A 20608-nucleotide genomic window follows, 5' to 3' on the forward strand; every position below is an offset into this window, starting at 1 on the left:
GTTTTCCTAACACCACTTATTGGAGAGATGGCCCTGTCTCTACTTTATATTCTTAGCTGCTTTACCATTAACTAATTAATTTCAAACATTAACCCATTGCCCTTTTAGGACATACTTTTTCCACCACAAGTTGGTTTGAGGTGAAACCACTCAGATTGAGAAACTGTGTAAGAAGTCAATCGTGCTCAAATTAGAGAAGCTGTAAAGACTTTTCACACTCAAGATGATGTAGCACCCTCCTGTTATAGCCACACGTCAAAGAGCAGACAATATTGGAGCAGTTGCTCCAAGAGACTGAAAACACCATCAGGATCTGGCCCTTCCACCTTTTTTTTTTTTTTTTTTACATTTATTTATTTTTGAGAGACACAGAGAGACAGAGCACAAGTGGGGAGGGGCAGAGAGAGAAGGAGACACAGAATCTGAAGCAGGCTCCAGGCTCCGAGCTGACAGCACAGAGTCTGACGTGGGGCTCGAACTCACAAACCCCAAGATCATGACCTGAGCCGAAGTCAGACGCTTAACCAACTGAGTCACCCAGGCGCCCCATGAGAGGCTGATGTTTAAATGCTTCCTTTTGATGATGAGGCAAAAGAGCAGAACAATGCAGGCTGCCCATCCCCAGGGGAGCCTCAGGAGAGATGTTCCCACTGGGTGGTTGTTCCCCTCACACCCTGTCCCCTCCGTGGCCTGTCCTGAGTCAGGCTCCTTCCTCTGGGACTTCAGATTCATCACATCCCTGCATCTCTGCCCATGTGTACCTGGCAGGTGTCTCAGCCCACCAGCAGGCAGGGATGCTGGGGCTTTGTGGACCCAAGCTGCAAAGACTCCTAGATAAAGGGAAGGTCAGTTTAACAAGCTCAGGGCTACTGAGCCCAGTGTGGGTCCCACAGCCCAGGGCTGCGGGAGGGTCAAAAACGGAGAAGAAATCCAGTGTCTTAATGTGATTCCCTAAGGTAGCTTGAATCCAGAATGATGGCAGTCCCAAGAGCACCATCTGGCTGTCTGGGGTAAGGATGGGTGATTTTCCAAGATCAGTTGCTCTGGAACCATTTCCTGTGATTTGAAGTTCTCACCTGCTCTGAGGGGTGGGGGGCCCTCGATGCCCTATCCTGGGGTTGTGAGTGGAAGGAAAGTCATCAAGAGGCATTTTCTGTTCGCTTTGAAAAATGTTCTCTTAGGGGAGGGGAAGAAAAAAAAAAAGAGGTTAGAGAGGGAGAGAGCCAAAGCATAAGAGACTCTTAAAAACTGAGAACAAACTGAGGGTTGATGGGGCCCGGCGCCCGGGGAGGCTGGGTGATGGGCATTGAGGAGGGCACCCGTTGGGATGAGCACTGGGTATTGTATGGAAACCAATTTGACAATAAATTTCATATACAAAAATTAAAAAAATAAAAAAAAATAAAAACTGAGAATAAACTGAGGGTTGATGTGGGGGGTTAGAGGGAGGGGGGAGGGTGGGTGATGAGCATTGAGGAGGGCACCTGTTGGGAGGAGCACTGGGTGTTATATGGAAACCAATTTGACAATAAACTTCATATTTAAAAGAAAATGTTCTCTTAGCCTTAACCATCTCTTTTTTTTTTTTAATTTTTTTTTCAACGTTTATTTATTTTTGCGACAGAGAGAGACAGAGCATGAACGGGGGAGGGACAGAGAGAGAGGGAGACACAGAATCGGAAACAGGCTCCAGGCTCTGAGCCATCAGCCCAGAGCCTGACTGCGGGGCTCGAACTCACAGACCGCGAGATCGTGACCTGGCTGAAGTCGGATGCTTAACCGACTGTGCCACCCAGGCGCCCCAGCCTTAACCATCTCTTAATACCGTGGGAGACTCCTCTCTTTTGTGCTGCTGCAGGCCACATGCCTCACCTGGAGGGTGCTAATTCAGCTGAATATCTTCAGAAAAGGCAAAGGGTTTCTTAACTATAAGGGGGAACTTCAACAGACACAGAGAGAACCTGAGTTAGAAGGTTCCCAACCTGCTCAACTCTGGTGTCTGCCTCCTCATCCCCAGCCCTCATTTTTCCTTTTTTATTTGGTAATTAAATTTTTTCATGTTAATTTTTTAAGTGGCTCTACATGGGGCTTGAACTCATGACCCTGAGATGAAGAGTCTCATGTTCCCTGTACCGAGCAGGGCTGTCACCATTTTGTTCTTCTCTCTTTCCTTTCTTATTTTGGAGGCACATCTTAGACTCCTCAGCTCTCTTGAATCTTTTGATCTGTCCCCCCTTCCATACTGCTATGTCCTCTACCGCTCTTTCCTTCCTTGCCCGGCCCTTCCCCTCCCACCTTCGCCCCTCAACTCTGGATAATCATTGGAGCTTTGAGCATCCTCCCCACTGTGGACTCTTGAGGGGCTCAGAGACCCCACGAGCAACCATCTGGGGCGGAAACAGGCTGACGGGGAACAGGAAACAAAGCTCACCACCAACCCTGTGTACTTGTCACACCCCGAGCTTTTTCTTTGAAGTCAGGAAGGTCTCAAGGGCCCCTGGGTTCTTCACCCCAATTTGTCCTTTAAAGACATTGTTAACTATTATAGAAAAAAACACATAATATTAAATTTACTACCATTAACCATTAACCAGTGGATAGGTCAATGGCGGTATATAGATTCTCAGTGTTGCACAACACATCTCCAGCATGAGTTCATTTCATGACTGAAAATCTACACCCACAGTTCTGTGTTCTCTCCTTTCCGCCCTGACTTGCTCTGAGTTCCTCTTTCGTTTCTATAAATTTGACTACTTTACATACCTCACGTAAGTGGAATCTTAGGGTATTTGGGTTTCTGTGATGTGCTTAGTTCACTTAGCAGCAAGTCAGAATCATCTCCTTGTCTAAACCTGGATAACACCCCACTGTACACAGATGCCCCATGTTCTTCATCCACTCCTCTGTCTGTGGACACGTTGGCTGCTTCTACCTCTTGACTCTTGAGAATTACACAGCAATGTACGGGGATGCTCATAAACTGCCTCCAATTCTTATGGATATAAAATCTGAACTGAGTTTGTGCGATCACATGGTAAGTCTATTTCTTGATTTGGGGGGAACTCTTCACTGTGTGCTACAGCAAATGTGCCATTTTACATTTTGTCCAATCATGTGCCAGTGTTCCAATATCTCCATATCCTTGCCAGCATAAGTTGTTTTATGCTTTTCGGTTTTTGGATGCTTTGGTTATTGTTGTTGATTGTGACCATCCTAATGGCTGTGACATGATATCTCCTTGCTGTTTCATTTGCTTTCTGTAATATTAGTGGTGTTGAGCATTTTCTCATCAGCTTGGTGGCCATTGTATATCTTTGGAGACATGTGTATTCAAGATTTTTGCCCATTTGTTAATTGGGTAGTTTGTTTTCTTGTTGTTGTTGGATTTCAGAATTTCTTTACATACTTTAGATGTATCAGTTAATTCCCTAACTGATACACAATTCTCAAATACTTTCCCGATTGTGTAGGTTCCCTTTTCACTCAGTTGAGTGTTTCTTCTGGGGCCAATAGTTAGTAAGCTTGAAATGGCCCCACTTGTCTATTTGGCTTTTGTTGCCTGTGCTTTTGGTGTCATGTCCAAGACCTCATTGCCAAATCTAATGTCATCGAACGTTTCTCCTGTTTTTCTGTCTCAACGTCATAGTGTTAGGTCTTCTGTTGAGATCAGTTATCTATTTCCAGTGAATATTTGTGTATGGTAGAAAGGAAGGGTCCTGTTTTCTTCTTTTGTGTGTGGATATCCAGTCTTCAGAAGAAGTTTCTTTGAAAAGACTGTCCTTTCTCCATTGGGTGGGATTGGCCCCTGTCAAAGATCGTTTGGCCATCTGTGGGAGGGTTTATTTGGGGGCTCTCTGTTCTGTTCCTTTGGTCTACATGTGTGTTTCTATGGAGGTTTTGTTTCCTGTAGTTCAGAAATATGTTTTGAAATTGGGATGTGAAGCCTCCTGCTTCTCTTTTTCTAGATTGTTCTGGCTCCTTGGGGTCCGTTGAGATACCATATGAATTGAAGGATGATTTTTTTCTACTTCCTGCCAAAAATTCCATTGAGATTTTAATGTGGACAGCATTGACTCTGTAGATCACTTTGGGGGGTATGGACATTTTACCAATATGAAGTCTTCCGATATATGGTTCTGTTCCTGATCAGGATGGATTTTCAAAGAAGCAGTTGCTCTAGTCCCCACTCCTTCAATCTCCCCAAACTCAACCCTCTGAAGGGTTCACTCACCTCTCCCACCCCACTCGGGGACTGTCTGAGCTGATGAGAGGACAGGGTTTCCAAGGCTTCAGGTCTGGAGACTGTGTGAGGACGTTGAATAAGCCAGACTTTTTCTCGACTCCTTCCAAGTTTTTTTTCTCTCTGGTTTAACTACCTATTAATCCATGGGTATCTCTTATTCTGTAGTTGTCATCTCTTTTCTTCTGTCATCAACTGTGCGTCACTGGTATGTCACTAATTCAGTTCAATATCTCTAGAAATGGTAAACATCTGCTAAGGAAACTGAGGGATTTAGATGGGTATTTCCAGCAACAAGGGAACCTCAACCTGGCTCATCTAAGTAAGATTACTGCCTTCTCATCATGCAACTAACCCTTATTCATCCTTTTTTTATACCTAAGATTTTCCCTTCAGCTCTCCTGAATCCTTTGTCCCCCATCAACACCCCTTTATCACTAACTGGCAAACTTCTGCTTTCCTTCTGAACTCTCAACTTCCTACTCACTAGGGCGTTAAGTCTTAACCCCTTCCGTTGTCTTCCTCTTGACCCTTGAGCATTTGGGGATAAAATCATGTAAAGCAGGGTAGGGAATCTGTGTGTGAAGCATGATTTATGATTAAGATGGCATAGACTTGTCAGGGCAGGAGTGTCCAGGGGCGTGAGGAGTCTAGGTGGAGGCTGACCCACCTGCTGTGGGGAGAGCAGCTAGAACCTGAAGGATGAGGTGGGAGAGCCATTCTTGCAGCCTTAGGGGTCAGTGTGAGAGGTGGGGAGGGGGGTTGGTGGAAATGTGAAGATTCTTAAAGACTCAGAGAAGCACTCTGACACTGGGCACAAAACACTTGATTCAGGGAGCTCATTTTGGAGTAGACAGTCATAAGGATGGACACAAACCTCCAGAAGCTGGATGGAGAGCTGTTTGTATCTCTCAAGGGAGTTAGATGCACACAAAGAGCTCCCAGGACACAGCAGCATGTGGGCTAGGATGGGATACTAGGGATATGGGACAGACCACAGGACATGCCAGCTGGTGGGCGTTCAGAGTCTGGAGAGTGTGGAGGGATTGGACGGCACCAGGACCCCATGGAGGCAGTGGCTTGACCGTCAGTAGCCTGGCAGAAGGGTGGAGGCTGAATGTCTATGAATTAAAGAAAAAGCAATTACTCTGAGAAGACTTTATTTCCTCACTCATTATGTCTTGTACTATGTTTGCCTGGAGACAGTTTCCAAGATCTTTGGGTAACTTAAAATATTACCCTTCTGCTAAGTTAAGCTAATTATAGATATTCATTAAATACCTAAAGGATTTCCAAATGGGCTGAAACAAAGCATAATCACACCGTTATGGATATATTGCTTCTCTTAATGAACATGTCCCATTTGCCGTGTTGTAGCAAAGGGATGTATATGTATACAAAGGTTTGGGAGAACCCTCTTCACAACGTCTGATATCCTATCCTGGTTTTGACAGTCCTTGGTCATCCAACACTCAAATTATCCCTGTGAAATAGAAGTTTCTGTAGGAAAGATAATAATCCTTCCACATGAATGAGCCTCTGGTAGGAAAAATCAGGGAGCAGAAAAACAACTTTGGGAGCAAAGTATGAACTTTATGAGCACAGTTTGTCCCGGTGTAAAAAGGCATGCATTGCAGCATAGGACGGATGAAAGTGTAGGACAGAGCCCGAATGCACATAGAGAGTGTGGCAAAAGGTTCAGGGTAAGGGAGTTTTATTTGTCCTGGTTCTCTCAGGCTGAGATTACCTGGGTTCATGTATAAGAGCTTTTTACAAGAGCCTTTGGTGTCAAGTATTTGATGTCCAGGTGGAATTCAGTATTTTTTTTTTGTTACAAAGACACAAGTTTTGTTGGATGTTCGGTCTGTTTTTTTTTTTTTTTTATTTTTTTTTTAACATTTATTTATTTTTGAGACAGAGAGAGACAGAGCATGAACGGGGGAGGGGCAGAGAGAGAGGGAGACACAGAATTGGAAGCAGGCTCCAGGCTCTGAGCCATCAGCCCAGAGCCTGACGCGGGGCTCGAACCCACGGACCGCGAGATCGTGACCTGAGCTGAAGTCGGACGTTTAACCGACTGAGCCACCCAGGCGCCCCCGGTCTGCTTGTAATAAGAGGGTGTAAAAGGAAAAGATTCTCCTCTTCTGAATAACCTGCAAACAGCCAAAGAACGAATCAGAAGGAGCAAAGGTGTTTCTGATCATGGGAAGCAATGGGATCCTTGCACAGGGCTGGGAGCATGAGGAGGTACAAGTGGGGTGACAGCATTGTACCATAATCACGTACCCGGGGCTGCAACAAGGTGACCTTTTTAAAGCTTTCTTTTTTTTTTTCTTTTTAATATGAAGAGAGAATTTCTGGAATTCTTTTAATACTGTGTTAGAGCACATAATTGGCCCCCAAAACATCATGAATTTTATCCCTGGATCCTGTGAATGTCATATTCCCTGGCAAAGACACTGCCCGTGTGATGGAGTTAGAGATCGTGAGATGGAAAGATTATTCTGAACTGTCTGGGTGGTCGCTCTATGTACTCTCAAGTGTTGAGAGTGAGAGAGAGAGAGAGAAAGAGAGAGAGAGAAGGGAGATTGGCCTAGGGAGGAAAACAGTACATGTGAGGATAAAGCAGGGGAGAGAAGGTGGGTGAGATGGGGAAACAGAACCCAGACCGAGGAAAGCCTCCCAAAGCTACAAAAGAGAAGAAAACACATTGTTCCCAAGAGTCTCAGGAGGGTACACATAAGTACAGATGCCTCCATTTGGGTAGAGTGAAGTCCATTTGGGGATTGTAGTTTCCAGGACTGTTAAAAAATTTATAAACAGGTTGGATGTTCAATGGAGATGACATTGAAGACAAAACACTCAAGTTGGGGGAGCTCCTGGTCAAGTGGGGAGTCATTAAGCTGTATAAGTCAAGAGAACTGCAGACAGAGACTCAGGGGCTCAGGAGCTCAAGGCTTGTCAGAGGGGGCCCAGATGAAGGAGGAACGGGCAGGAGGTGGAGGTGTGGGGGAGGTTAGAGTCCAGTGGGGGAGCGGAGTCCAGAAAGGCAGGAGGGATTGCAGGGTGCAGGGATCACACAGAGACCAGAGGTGATTGCAGGGAGGAAGGGGGTTTCTGGTCTGGTTGCCTGGCTCTGGGGATGGGGGTGGGGAGGGCACAGGGTCGAGGGATCCTGCTTTGGATAGGGAGGGCCAGGGTTTCCCAAGGTCCAGATCAGACCAGGATGAGATGCCTTTATCTGGCGTTCAAACCAGTTTCCGCATTGCTCAGGATTGTTCTAGAAAAGCAAAATGTCCGCTTCCTTCCCTGAGGAACCTTCACCTCATCAACTCATTATCAAGGTCCTCCAGGAGAATTTTGTGTAACTGAAAGGCATGGGGTGACTAGTTTGCAGGTCACAGGGAGGACAGGAGAGGGTCAGGAAGGGGACTGAGGCCAGGTGACTTGACGGTGGTCAGAGCCTGGATGCAATGGAGAAAAGGGGGAAGAATCTGCCCTGGATGACTGGGGGTCCAACTGAAAGGGGAGGGGGCAACACTCTAGGGTTCAGAGCATTGAGCAGCCAGTTTTATTCCTTCATTCATACAAGGGCCTTTCTACTAGCATTTGCTTTTGAAACTCTCAACCAAAGAGCCCACAGAATTTCTGTGTTTGTCACCAAGGGCAGCTTGGAAGTGAAACCAGTCTTGGGATTCCCAAAGTGTGCATGAAATCACTGCACAAAGGCTCTGACCATCAGGAGTGGGGAGGAGCAGCTTTCACAGCTGCCAGACAGGTTGCAGAGCATATTTGAAGACCACTGGGTGGGGGTCTCCAAGGGAGCAGAGCGGCTCCTCGGGACAGCCCAGTCCCCTGTCTGGTTGTTGGTGAGGGACCTGGGATCATGAGGGCTCAGTTGGAGGCTGCTATTTCCAAGCTCTGCTTGCAACGAGAAGCCTGAAGCACCAGAGGAGTGCAGGTTCCACATCCCCAGGTCAGCCCCAGGACTTCCCGGGTTCCCCAGGGAGGGTTGTTCCCCTCATACCCTTTCCCCCTCCATGAGGTCTCAACTGACCCGAGGGGGGAGGTCTGGGAGCCTTCTGAGTTTCACCACCACCTCCCCACTTCAACTTGAGTCCCCTGCAACATGAGTTTTGGGGGCCCCGCTCTTTCCTCCAGCTCAGACTTCAATGCAGCTGGCTCTCCTCTGGCCAGTTTTGGGTACATGCCCTGCAACTGGCTAAGGCGCCTTCAGCCAACTCCTGGTTTGTACTTCTCTCACCTTGAACTTCTCCTGGGGAGATGAGACATCCCAAAGACCCCTTGGGACCCTTAGCCCCAGAGTTTCAGCCTTGGGAACCGTCCTCCACCCCCATCCTTCCCTCAGCAAATCTCACCCAAGCTGCAGATCCCCTCTCCCCTTCCATCCCACCCCATCCCACAGAGCTGTCTTTGTCATCACAATCACTGAGATTTTTCCCTACCTCCTCCTTGGGTTGTGGCCACAGACCCTGCGCCACACAGGAGAAAGAGGTCAGCTTAGAACCAGGTAGTAAGTTTCCAGATACTCCTCTTGTTGATAATAAGTTTATTTGGTCAGTCGTGTCGAACAAAAGAAACTGAGGGTGCAAAAAGCAAAACAAATATTCACTTCAAGTATTTGGACACAGATTTTAGAGGAACTGGAAATTTTCTCTGAGGCAGGTGGAGAAAGAGTTGATAAAGGTAACCGCCCCCCCACCCCCCGAGCCTGTAGAAGTTCTTCTGAAAGAGATCTGAATGACACAGCATAAACAATGAGTTTTAATATTTGTAGATTAAATTTATTTTTGTAAATTAAACTTAATATTTGTAGATTAAGATTTGTAGCAACTACTATCCTGGTACTAGCTGGGTGGAATTCCACAAAGCAAGCTCTCTTCTGAGAATGGCGGCCAGATGTAGCCCTTTTTGATTGGCATAGGCTGGTCATGTGACATCCAGATGTGGGCGGGCATAGGCCCAACTTCCGCGGTGATCTGCCGGCTCCATGTTGGATCTCCTTAACATTGTGATTCCATTTCCTTGTTTCAGTTCACAGTTGTGTTGTGAGTCAGTGTTCTTTGTGAGTCCGGTATAAGGGGCCAGATGACAACTCACGGGGAGAGCTGAGCACACATACAAGCTTCACTGGATGTAGATAAACTAGGAAGTTAATATCTTCTTCTCTAGATAACAAGTATTTCCCCCAGAGAGCTCAGATTGCGTAGCTGTAACAGTAGCTAAACCACAACCACAGCTGTGGGTTTAGAAAACATCTTGCGTCGAAAGTAATATGGCATATTTAGCAAGAACCTTCCAACATTCAGCTTGCAGACACGGGAAGCAAGATTGCGCAGGGCATAAGTAAGGATAGTCTTCAACAGAAAATGGCACAGCATGTTTGACCAACCTGTGTCGTTGCACTGGTTCTCCAGAAATGGCACGGGCAACTCCAGGATATACATTCTTATGTTGTTCAGGACAAAGGTGGCTACAACGTTCGCAATTAATTCCATGACGCGAAGTTGATACTAAACGTGACTGAATTGCTATAGGACAGAAGGAGTGTGCTCTTCTCTGTTTCGTTCCCAAAATTTTGTCTCGCATAGAGATTCAGCCTTTTATAATTACTGGAATGAGTCATTCTCTGACGTCACACTCTTTTTTTTTTTTTTTAATTTTTTTTTCAACGTTTATTTATTTTTGGGACAGAGAGAGACAGAGCATGAACGGGGGAGGGGCAGAGAGAGAGGGAGACACAGAACTGGAAACAGGCTCCAGGCTCTGAGCCATCAGCCCAGAGCCCGACGCGGGGCTCGAACTCACAGACCGTGAGATCGTGACCTGGCTGAAGTCGGACGCTTAACGGACTGCGCCACCCAGGCGCCCCATGACGTCACACTCTTAACGAAAGAGGGGCTCCTGGCCAATGAGATTGTAACATGTGTCTCAGCAGCTAGTACCGTTGTGCGGTATAAAAGTACCATTTCTCTCAACAGAAGGCACGTGTCAGACGCTACCTTGCAATCTGCATACCAGCAGAGTTACCAAGAGGCCTAAATCTGATACTTGGTGCTCCAGATCTTCTGTAAAGGAGTAGCTCTGTTTATGTTTTCAGGAACCTTGCAGTTCTCCAATGTTCCAATGGAGCTCCCTCTCCTCTAGCCTAGGGAATGTGTATGGGAGGAAATTAATGCAATGGTGCAATCTTCTGGCCCCTTTCAAGATTTCCTGACAGTGTGTTCATCCCAGGGACCTGCCCAGCTGACCACATGCTTCGCTGTACTGCCCTCGCTTCAGTCAGTAGCTTCAGAAATGGCCAGGTTTTCTGAGATACCCCTGGGAATTTTAATGGCTACATGGGGCACCCTGGGAATTGCAAGCAGGCTCCTTTGAAACCCCCTCCTCTGCCACCTTTCTGTTCCTCCTTCCTCCTGTTTTGCCCTTTGACTTTCCCTTCAGTTCCCTTGGATCCCTTTTTTTTAAATTATTTTTTTTATTTAAAAATTTTAAATTATTTTTCTGTTTTATTTTGAGAGAGAGAGAGAGAGTGAGAGAGCAAGGGGGTAGGGGCAGAGAGAGTGGGAGACAGAATCTCAAGCAGGCTCTGCGCTGTCAATGCAGAGCCAGTTGGGCTCAAACTCACTGTGAGATCATGACCTGAGGCAAAACCGAGTTGGACGCTTAACGGACTGAGCCACCCAGGTTCCCATCCCTTGGATCCTTAGATGTGTCCCCCTTCAACACCTTCACCTCCTCTAGCCCTCTGTCTACACCTCTGAGACCTTCCCCTTCCCACTAGGACTCCTCTGCTGTGACAGTCTCTGGGGCTTCATTGTGCTGCCCCCATCATGGTCATTCAAGGGACTCAAGGACCCCACCTGAGGCTGTGCAGCTCCACGAAGTGGGCTGGATATTATGTCCCTGGGACAGGTTATGGAGACACTCAGATGGCTGGCTGCTTGGTCTGTCCTCAGTCTCTTCCTGCAGTTTCATCCAGAGCCTCCATTGGCTGACACGTGAGGGCACAGGACACCTTCTGAGTCCCCTCCACAAAGATTGATAGGAGTGCTTCAGGCCTCTTCTTGAGCAGGTGACCTCAACTTGCCCAGTCCCCTGGCACCTGCTCCTGGTCAGGAGGTCAAGGTGAGGAAAGAGTGAGAGCCAGGACTTTCCACTAGGAAGTTGTCTTCGTTGAACAGATGCTCTAAGCACTCTTGTTGCATCTGTCTCTCTGATGAGTGCGTAAGGACCAAGAAAAGGTCAACTGAGGCACATTCATATTTTCAAGAGTTTACCTGAGCATATAGAGATTGGAATTGGGCAGAGCCAGAGCACAGATGGCCAGAGGTACTCCAAGAACAGGAGCCAGGCCAAAGGTTTTTCTAAAGAAGAGCTGGAAGCAAAGCAATAACATAGTTTGATTGGCTATGGCTGGAGCTTTGGTCTTCTTTGGGCAAACCAAGTTGGCCGTCTGTGCTTGGCTTCCCAGTTTTCTCTTCTAGGGTGGGGGTGCTCTGACCCTAGCTCAGGTTTTGGTTTGGCTGTGTAGGCCACCAAGGTGTTAGAGCCACCTCAGTCTGCTGTTGGCTTGTTTAATTACATTAGCAGAGTGTATGTGTCCTATGTGTAATATGTGCCCTCCTTTGCCTGGTGGTACTAGATGAGTCCCTACAATTCCTGAGAGTCTCTATTGTAAAGGCTATAGAGAAAAATAAGTGAATATTTGTAAAAATGTCCTTAGGTGAAGGAAAGTGAATGAATTCTGACAAAACATTATTTCAATAGCAATGGTATCTTGTCATATGTCAATGTGAAAATGATCTGTATCTCTTGGTAGTTTACAGACTTGTACTATGCCAAGTTAAGTGAAATACTGACCAGTCTGTAAATACCTAGATGAATCCTAAGTAAGTTAGCACACTAAATATTAGTTACCAGAAACAGTTTTCAGACTACAAGCACTTTTGTGCCTGTTAATCTGTTAATGAATGTGTTCATTTTTGCCAAACTGAGATTACTAAAAGGACTTCTTTGCTTATAAGTATGTGTGGTATGTCTGTCCATGTGGTATGCTTCAAAATGCTGGGCATTTGAACATGGTCCATGTTCCTTTTTTTTTTTTTTTTTTTTTTTGCAAAAAATAAATTTAATCATGTGATGTTTAAATTAAATGGAGTGTCTGTCTGATTGGATGGGGGCCTCCAAATGTGGGGAGATGACTGGGTGGAAGCCAATAACCTGGGTGGTAACAGAATTCATTCAAGGTGAAAGAAAAGAGATAGAAGTTTATTGAATATACTGCAAGGGATTGGTGGGCAGGATAGTGGAGGAGAGGCTGTTTGCAAGGAGGCACTGGGTGGGGGCCATATTTAAAGCAAGAAGGTGAGGAGGTATGGGACATACATATTTTCCCTTTCTTGGTAACTGTGCCTGGCTGTAAGTAGCCCATTGGTCAGTTAGGGCTTATGATTGTTTTGAGGTGGGTCACCCAATAGGCCTGTTTGTATTTAGCCAGGGGGTCACTGTGGGCCCTTTCTGCAGTCCATCACGCAAACCTGTTTTCCTAAAAGTGCCTCTACAAATCATATTTGCCAGTATACACCACCAGGAATACACAGTAAAAAAAAAAAAAAATACTCGGAAGCGGGGGCAGATACTTACAATGGGGCAAAACCCCAAGTGAAACAGAAACATGACTTGAAAATTCTACTATACATTATTTGGGCATGGCAACTACTGAAAACTTTGTCTTTTGATGATGATCTTGCTGACACTAATAGTTTCACCTTTGTCGATGATTGTGATTCTGATGATGATGACAACAGGGATATTCTTTTTTTTTTTTTTAATTTTTTTTCAACGTTTATTCATTTTTGGGACAGAGAGACAGAGCATGAACGGGGGAGGGGCAGAGAGAGAGGGAGACACAGAATCGGAAACAGGCTCCAGGCTCTGAGCGGTCAGCCCAGAGCCCGACACGGGGCTCGAACTCACGGACCGTGAGATCGTGACCTGGCTGAAGTCGGACGCTTAACCGACTGCGCCACCCAGGCGCCCCTCTAAGAGCATTTTAAAGAGCTTTCTTCTGGGGTGCCTGGGTGGCTCAGTCGGTTAAGCAGCCAATTTCGGCTCAAGTCATGATCTTGCGCTCGTGAGTTCGAGCGCTGCATTGGGCTCCGTGCTGACAGCTCGGAGCCTGGAGCCTGCTTTTGATTCTGTGTCTCCCTCTCTCTCCAACCCTTCCATGCCCATTCTCTGTCTCTCTCTCTCTCCCCAAAATAAATAAACATTATAAAAATTTTGAAGAGATTTCTTCCGTCATCTTCATAGTATATACAGGTAGCATGGTATATCCACTTATATGCTACTTTCTTTTCACTGAGCTTTCGTGAAGTTGCAGAAATGACCCTAAGTAGAGCCTGACTGACAGGCAGGATTCAGGGGTCTACTCGTTATCTGCCAAAACCGTGTGTGGCTTAGGCACAGTCATCTGTCTTTCAGATTCTTTTTTGTCCTACAGGAAAATAAGATATTGCAACAGAGGTTACTTTTTTTGTCCTTTTCAGGTCTATTAGAAAATTTATGCAGAATGCCTGCACAGTAAGATCTGTACTATATGAATCCAAGGAAATGCTTATTCTGACTAAAATATTTCCTCAAATCTGATCTATGCTCTTTGTGAAACTCCCAACAGTACCATGTCTCATGCACAGAGTCAACAGGCCTCTTCACTGCATTGCTGAATATTTTCAAGATGAAAAGCTTGTTGAATCCAAAACAGTGAAAGTAGTAATGTGAAAGTAAAGTGAAAAGCAACATAGGTCTTTGAGGGAGAAATCAGTGCTCGTGGTGTTGGCTTTAATGATGTGGAGAATAAAGGCAAAAAGAAATGTAGATAAAATTAGATTTCCTTACAGCTCACAGCCCTCTAACAAGTCCCTGGGACAGACAGAGTGACTTTCCTGGAGGAACTCAGCTACCTTGCCGTCAACACTTTGCTCAGGGCAAAAGGAAACCTCAGCTTGACATTATCCCGACCCCCCAGGATCCTGTGAATCTACTCTAAACATATAGAAATTCCTTTGGAAACTTGCTTTATCTTTCCTCCCCAAAATATATGTTAGCAATCATCCTCCAAGCATATGGCCCCCTGATATACATCCAAAGGGTCTCATGACTAAGGGTTTACTAGACAGCAGTAAATGACCTTTTCCTAACAGCAGCTAGCCCCTCAAGGTCCTGGAAACCTGGCTTGAAAAATTCCTTAGAGACTTATACTATCCCTAACCCCCTCCCAACCTGAAGGTATGTAATCAGTCACTCGTCACACTCCAAGTGCAACTCTCTTTTTTGCCCCTGGGTCCTGTCCCTGTGCTTTTTTTCTTTTTAATTTAAGTTAGTTAATAGTGTAGTCTTGGCTTCAGGAGTAGAACTCAGTGATTTATCTCTTATATACATTTGTGCTCATCCCAAAAAGTGCCCTTCTTAATGCCCATCACCAATTTAACCCATCCCCACACCAACCCCCCTTCCAGAAACCCTCAGTTTGTTCTCTGTATTTAAGAGTCTCTTATGGTTTGCCTCTCTGTTTTTATCTTATTTTTCTTTCCTTCCTGTATGTTCATCTGTTGAGCTTCTCAAATTCCACAGGAGTGAAATCATATGATACCTTTCTCTGACTGACTTATTTCGCTTAGCATAATACCCTCTAGTTCCATCCACCTTGTTGCAAATGGCAAGATTTCATTCTTTTTCATCACTAAGTAGTATTCCATTGTGTACATATTTGCGACATTTTCTTTATCCGTTCATCAGTTGATGGACATTTGGGCCCTTCCCATAACTTGGCTTTTGTTGATGGAGGTTGCTATGAACATTGGGGAGCATGTGCCCCTTCAGATCAGCATTTTTGTATCCTTTGGATTAATTCTTAGTGCAACTGCTGGGTTGTAGGATAGTTCTATTTTTCATTTTTTGAGGAACCTCCATACGGTTTTCCAGAGTGGCTGCAGCATTTTGCATTCCCACCAACAGTACAAAAGGGTTCCCCCTTCTCCACATCCTCACCAGCATCTGTTGTTGCCTGAGTTGTTAACTTTAGCCTTTCTGACAGGTGGTATCTCAATATGGTGATGATGAGTGATGTTGAGCATCTTTTCATGTGTTGGTTGGCCATCTGGAGGTCTTCTTTGGAAAAGTGTCTATTCATGTCTTCTGCCCATTTCTTCACTGGATTATTTGTTTATTAGGTGTTGAGTTTGGTGAGTTCTTTATAGATTTTGGATACTAACCTTTTATCTTATGTGTCATTTGCAAATATCTTCTCCCATTATGTCAGTTGCCTTTTACATTTGTTGATTCTTACCTTTGCAGTGCAGAAGTTTTTTATCTTGATGAGGTCCCAATAGTTCATTTTTGCTTTTCTTTCCCTTGCTCTCAGAGATGTGTCGAGTAAGAAGTTGCTGTGGCGGAGGTCAAAGTGGTTGCTGCCTGTTTTCTCTTGCAGGATTTTGATGGTTTCCTGTCTCCTGTTTAGGTCTTTCATCCATTTTGAATTTATTTTTGTGTATGATGTAAGAAAGTGGTCCAGGTTCATTTTTCTGCAGGTTGCTGTCCAGTTCTCTCAGTACCATTTGCTAAAGAGACTGTCTTTTTTTCCGTTGGATCCCCTTTCCTGCTTTGTGGAAGATTAATTGGCCATATGTTTGTGGGTCCATTTCTGGGTTCTCTATTCTATTGCATTGATCTATGTGTCTGTTTTTGTGCCAAGACCATACTGTCTTTGATGATTACAGCTTTGTAATACAGCTTGGAGTCTGGAATTGTGATGTCTCCAGCATTGCTTCTCTTTTTCAACATTACTTTGGCTATTCAGGATCTTTTGCATTTCCAAACAAATTGTAAGATTGTTTGTTCTAGCTCTGTTAAGAATGCTGGTGTTATTTTTACAGGCATTGCTTTGAATGTGTAGATTGCTTTGGGTGATACTGACATTTTAACAATATTTCTTCTTCCAACCCATGAGCATGGAATGTTTTTTTAATCTTTTTGTGTCTTCTTCAGTTGTTTTCAGAAGCTTTCTATAGTTTTCAGCATACAGATCTTTTACCTTTTTGGTTAGGCTTATTCCTAGGTATTTTATGCTTTTTGGTGCAATTGTAAATAGGATTGATTCCTTGATGTCCCTTTCTGCTGCTTCATTATTGGTGTATAGAAATGCAACCGATTTCTGTACATTGATTTTATATCCTGGAACTTTGCTGAATTCATGAGTCAGCTCTAGCAGTTTTTTGGTAGAGTCTTTAGGGTTTTCCATGTAGAGCATCATGTCGTCTGTGAAGAGTGAAAGTTTGACTTCTCCCTTGCCAATTTGGATGCCTTTTATTTCTTATTTCTCTTTGTTGTCTGATTGTGGAAGCTAGGACTTCTAGGACTATGTTGAACCACCGTGGTGAGAATGGACATCCCTGTCGTGTTCCTGATCTCAGGGGGAAAGCTCTCAGTTTTTCCCCGTTGAGGATGATATTAGCTGTGGGCCTTTCATATATGGCGTTTATGATGTTAAGGTATGTTCCTTCTATCCCGACTTTCTTGAAAGTTTTTAATTTTTTAATGTTTATTTATTTTCGAGAGAGAAAGAGAGACAGAGTATGAGTGTGGGAGGTGCAGAGAGAGAGAAGGAGACACAGAATCCGAAGCAGACCCCAGGCTCTGCGCTATCAGCGTAGAGCCTGATATGGGGCTGAAACTCATGAACTGTGAGATCATGACCTGAGCTGAAGTCGGATGCTCAACTGACTGAACCACCCAAGTGCCCCTCTTGAGAATTTTTATCAAGAAAGGATGCTGTATTTTGTCAAATGCTTTTTCTGCATCTATTGAAAAGATCATTTGGCTCTTATCCTTTCTTCTATTAATGTGGTGTATCACATTGATTGATTTGTGAATATTAAACCAGCCTGGCAGCCTAGGAATGAATCCACTTGATCATGGTGAATAATTCTTTTAATGTACTGCTGAATTCAATTTGCTGTTATCTTGTTGAGAATTTTTGCATCCAGGTTCATCCAGGATATGGGCCTGTAATTCTCCTTTTTAGTGGGGTCCTTGTCAGGTTTTGGAATCAAAGTAATGCTGGCTTCATAGAATGAGTTTGGAAGATTTCTTTCCATTTCTATTTTTTGGAATAGTTTGGGAAGAATAGGTATTAATTCTCCTTAAATGTCTGGTAGAATTTCCGTGGGAAGCCATCTGGCCCAGACTCTTATTTGTTGGGATATTTTTGATTACCAATTCAATTTCTTTGCTGGTTATGGGCCTGTTCAGATTTTCTGTTTCTTCCTGTTTTAGTTTTGGCAGTGTGTGAGTGTCTATAAATTTGTCCATTTCTTCCAGATTGTCCAATTTTGTAATTTTTCATAGTATTCTCTAATAATTGTTTGTATACCTCTGGTGTTGGTTGTGATCTCTCCTCTTCCATTAATGATTTTGTCTATTTGGGTCCTCTGTCTTTTCTTTTTGAGAAGTCTGGCTAGGCGTTTATCAAATTTATTTATTCTTTCAAAAAACAAGTTATTAGTATCATTGATCTGTTCTAATGCTTTGTTTTGTTGTTTTGGATTCTATATTGTTTATTTCTGCTCTAATCTTTATTATTTCCCTTCTCCTGCTGGCTTTGGGCTTTATTTACTGCTCCTTTTCTAGCTCCTTTAGGTGTAACGTTGGGTTGTGTATTTGGGACCTTCTTGCTTCTTCAATTGCAATGTATTTTCCTCTTAGGACTGCCTTTGTTGCATCTGTAAGTGTTTGGACTGTCATGTTTTCATTTTCATTTGCTTCCATGTATTTTTTAGTTTCTTCTTTAATTTCCTGGTTAACCCTTTTATTCTTTAGTAGGATGTTCTTTAACCTCTATGTATTTAGGGGCTTTCCAAATTTTTTCTTGTGGTTAATTTAAAGTTTCATAGCATTGTGGTCTGAAAGTCTGCATGGTATGATCACAATCTTTTTGTACCTGTTGAGGGCTATTTTGTGACCCAGTAAGTGATCTATTCTGGAACATGTTCCATGTGCACTTGAGAAGAATGTGTATTCTGCTGCTTTAGGATGAAATGTTCTGAATATACCTGTTAAGTCCATCTGGTCCGATGTGTCTTCAGAGCCATTGTTTCCTTGTTGATTTTCTGCTTAGATAATCTGTCCATTTCTGTAAGTAGAGTATTAAAGTCTCCTACAATTAAAATATTATTATCAATAAATTTGCTTAGGTTTTTGTTTAATTGGTTGATATATTTGGGCTACTAAATACTTACAATTGTTAACTCATCTTAATTATGATATAATGCTCTTCTTTATCTCTTTTTACAGTCTTTGTTTTAAAATCTAGTTTGTCTGATATAGGTATGGCTACTCTGGCTTTCTTTTGATGCACATTAGCATGATAGGTGGTTCTCCATTCCCTCAGTTTCAATCTGCAGGTGTCCTCAGGTCTAAAATAAGTCTCTTATAGGCAGTATATAGACAGATTTTGCATTTTTTAAAAAATTTTTCTTTTAATGTTTATTTTTGAGAGAAAGTGTGTGTGTGGGGGGGAGAGGCAGAGAGAGAGAGAGAGAGAGAGAGAGACAGAGAGAGAGAGAGAGAGAGAGAGAGAGAGAGAGAGAGAGAATATGAATCAGGCTCCGAGCTGTCAGCACAGAGCTCAACACAGGGCTCAAACTCATGAACCATGAGATCACAACCCAAGCCAAAGTCATACGCTTAACTTGCTGAGCCACCCAGGCACCCCTTGTTGTTTTTATAAGTCAATTCTGATACTTTATGACTTTTGTTTGGGCCATTTAGTCCATTTACATTCAGAGTGGTTATTGAAAGATATGAACTTAGTGCCATTGTGTTATCTGTAGAATTCATGTTTGTGGCAATGTTCTCTTTGTAGTCTTTGCTGCTTTCCACTCATAGAGTTCCCTTAGGATCTCTTGCAGGGATGGTTTGGTGATCATGAACTCCTTTAGTTTTTGTTTGTCTGGGAAAGCCTTTATCTCTCCTTCTATTCTCTTCTAGCTTCTATCTCTTCTTCTATTCTGAATGACAGCCTTGCTGGATAAAGAATTCTTGGCTGCATATTTTTCCTAGTCAGCACACTGAATATTTCCTGCCACTCCCTTCTGACCTGTCAAGTTTCAGTGGACAGGTCTGCTACTAACCTTATGTGTCTACCCTTGTAGGTTAATGACCTTTTGTACCTAGCTGCTTTCAGAATTGTCTCTTCATCTTTGTATTTTGCCAGTTTCACTATGACATGTCATGGTGTTAACCAGTTTTTACTGATTTTCAAGGGAGTTCTCTGTGCCTCTTGTACTTAGATGCCTGTTTCCTTCCTCAGATTAGGGAGGTTCTCAGCTACAATTTGTTCAAATAAACCTTCTCTCCTTCTTCTTACTCTTTTTCTTTGGGACTCTTGTCGTATGGATATTGTTCCATTTCATGGAATCACTTACCTCTGTAAATTCTCCTCTCATGATCTAGTAATTTATTTTCCCTCCTTTTTTTCAGCTTCATTATTTTACACAATTCTATCTTCTATTTCTCCTCTGCTTCTTTAATCCCTGCTGTCACTGTATCTAGTTTATTTTGCATTTCAGCTATAACATTTTACAGTTCATCCTGACTAGTTCTTAGGTCTTTGATCTCTGCAGCAAGGGTTTTTCTGGTGTCTTCTATGTGTTTTTCAGGCCTATCTGACAGTCTTTAGACTGTGACTCTAAATTCTTGTTCAGTATATTGTTTATATTTGTTTTGAGCAACTCTCTGGCTGTGATTACTTCCTGACCTTTCTTTTGGGGAGAATTCTTCCATCTTGTCACTCTGGCTTAGTTTCTTTCTTTTGCATGTTTTATTTTTTCTTTTCCATGTTTTAAAAGCTTGTTATGTGTCCTACACCTGAGAGTACTACCATATTAAAAAGGGGTCATACACTGTGCAGGGCCTGGTCTTCCAGGAAGTGTTTCTGGTGTATTCTGTGTGCACTCTGTTGTGTTTTAGCTGCTCTTTCCCATTGGTCAGTTCTCTGCAGAGCTTCTCCTTACCTTTATTGGTGGGGTGTTTGGACTTTTAACTGGGTGTGCTTTGATTTGTTTGTTGAAGTAACCCTGGAAAAAAGGGAGGGGAGCCTGATCCCATAAAAAGAGAGAAAGGGAAGAGGAGAAAATAAAACCAAACTGAGAATGAAAAAAAGATAAGGCTAATTCCAGAGAAACAGAGGAAAATAAAGAAGAAGGAAGAGAAAAGATGGATAAAGAATAGAATAAAAATACCTGATTTTATATATATATATATATATATATATATATATATATATAT

General features: G+C 43.6%; 1 long non-coding RNA gene across 1 annotated transcript in view; it reads left to right on the forward strand.

The window, feature by feature from the left end:
• Positions 1–2669: 2669 nt before the first annotated feature.
• LOC121018503 (uncharacterized) overlaps positions 2670–20608 on the forward strand; it is a 24569-nt gene continuing 6630 nt past the window's right edge. Inside the window, exon 1 of the long non-coding RNA XR_005785200.1 lies at positions 2670–3034. This is a non-coding gene — a long non-coding RNA (uncharacterized LOC121018503). The remainder of the gene's footprint in view (positions 3035–20608) is intronic.

Source organism: Herpailurus yagouaroundi, unplaced genomic scaffold, assembly GCF_014898765.1.
Source record: "Herpailurus yagouaroundi ecotype Mexico unplaced genomic scaffold, PumYag 220, whole genome shotgun sequence".
Lineage (NCBI taxonomy): Eukaryota > Metazoa > Chordata > Mammalia > Carnivora > Felidae > Herpailurus > Herpailurus yagouaroundi.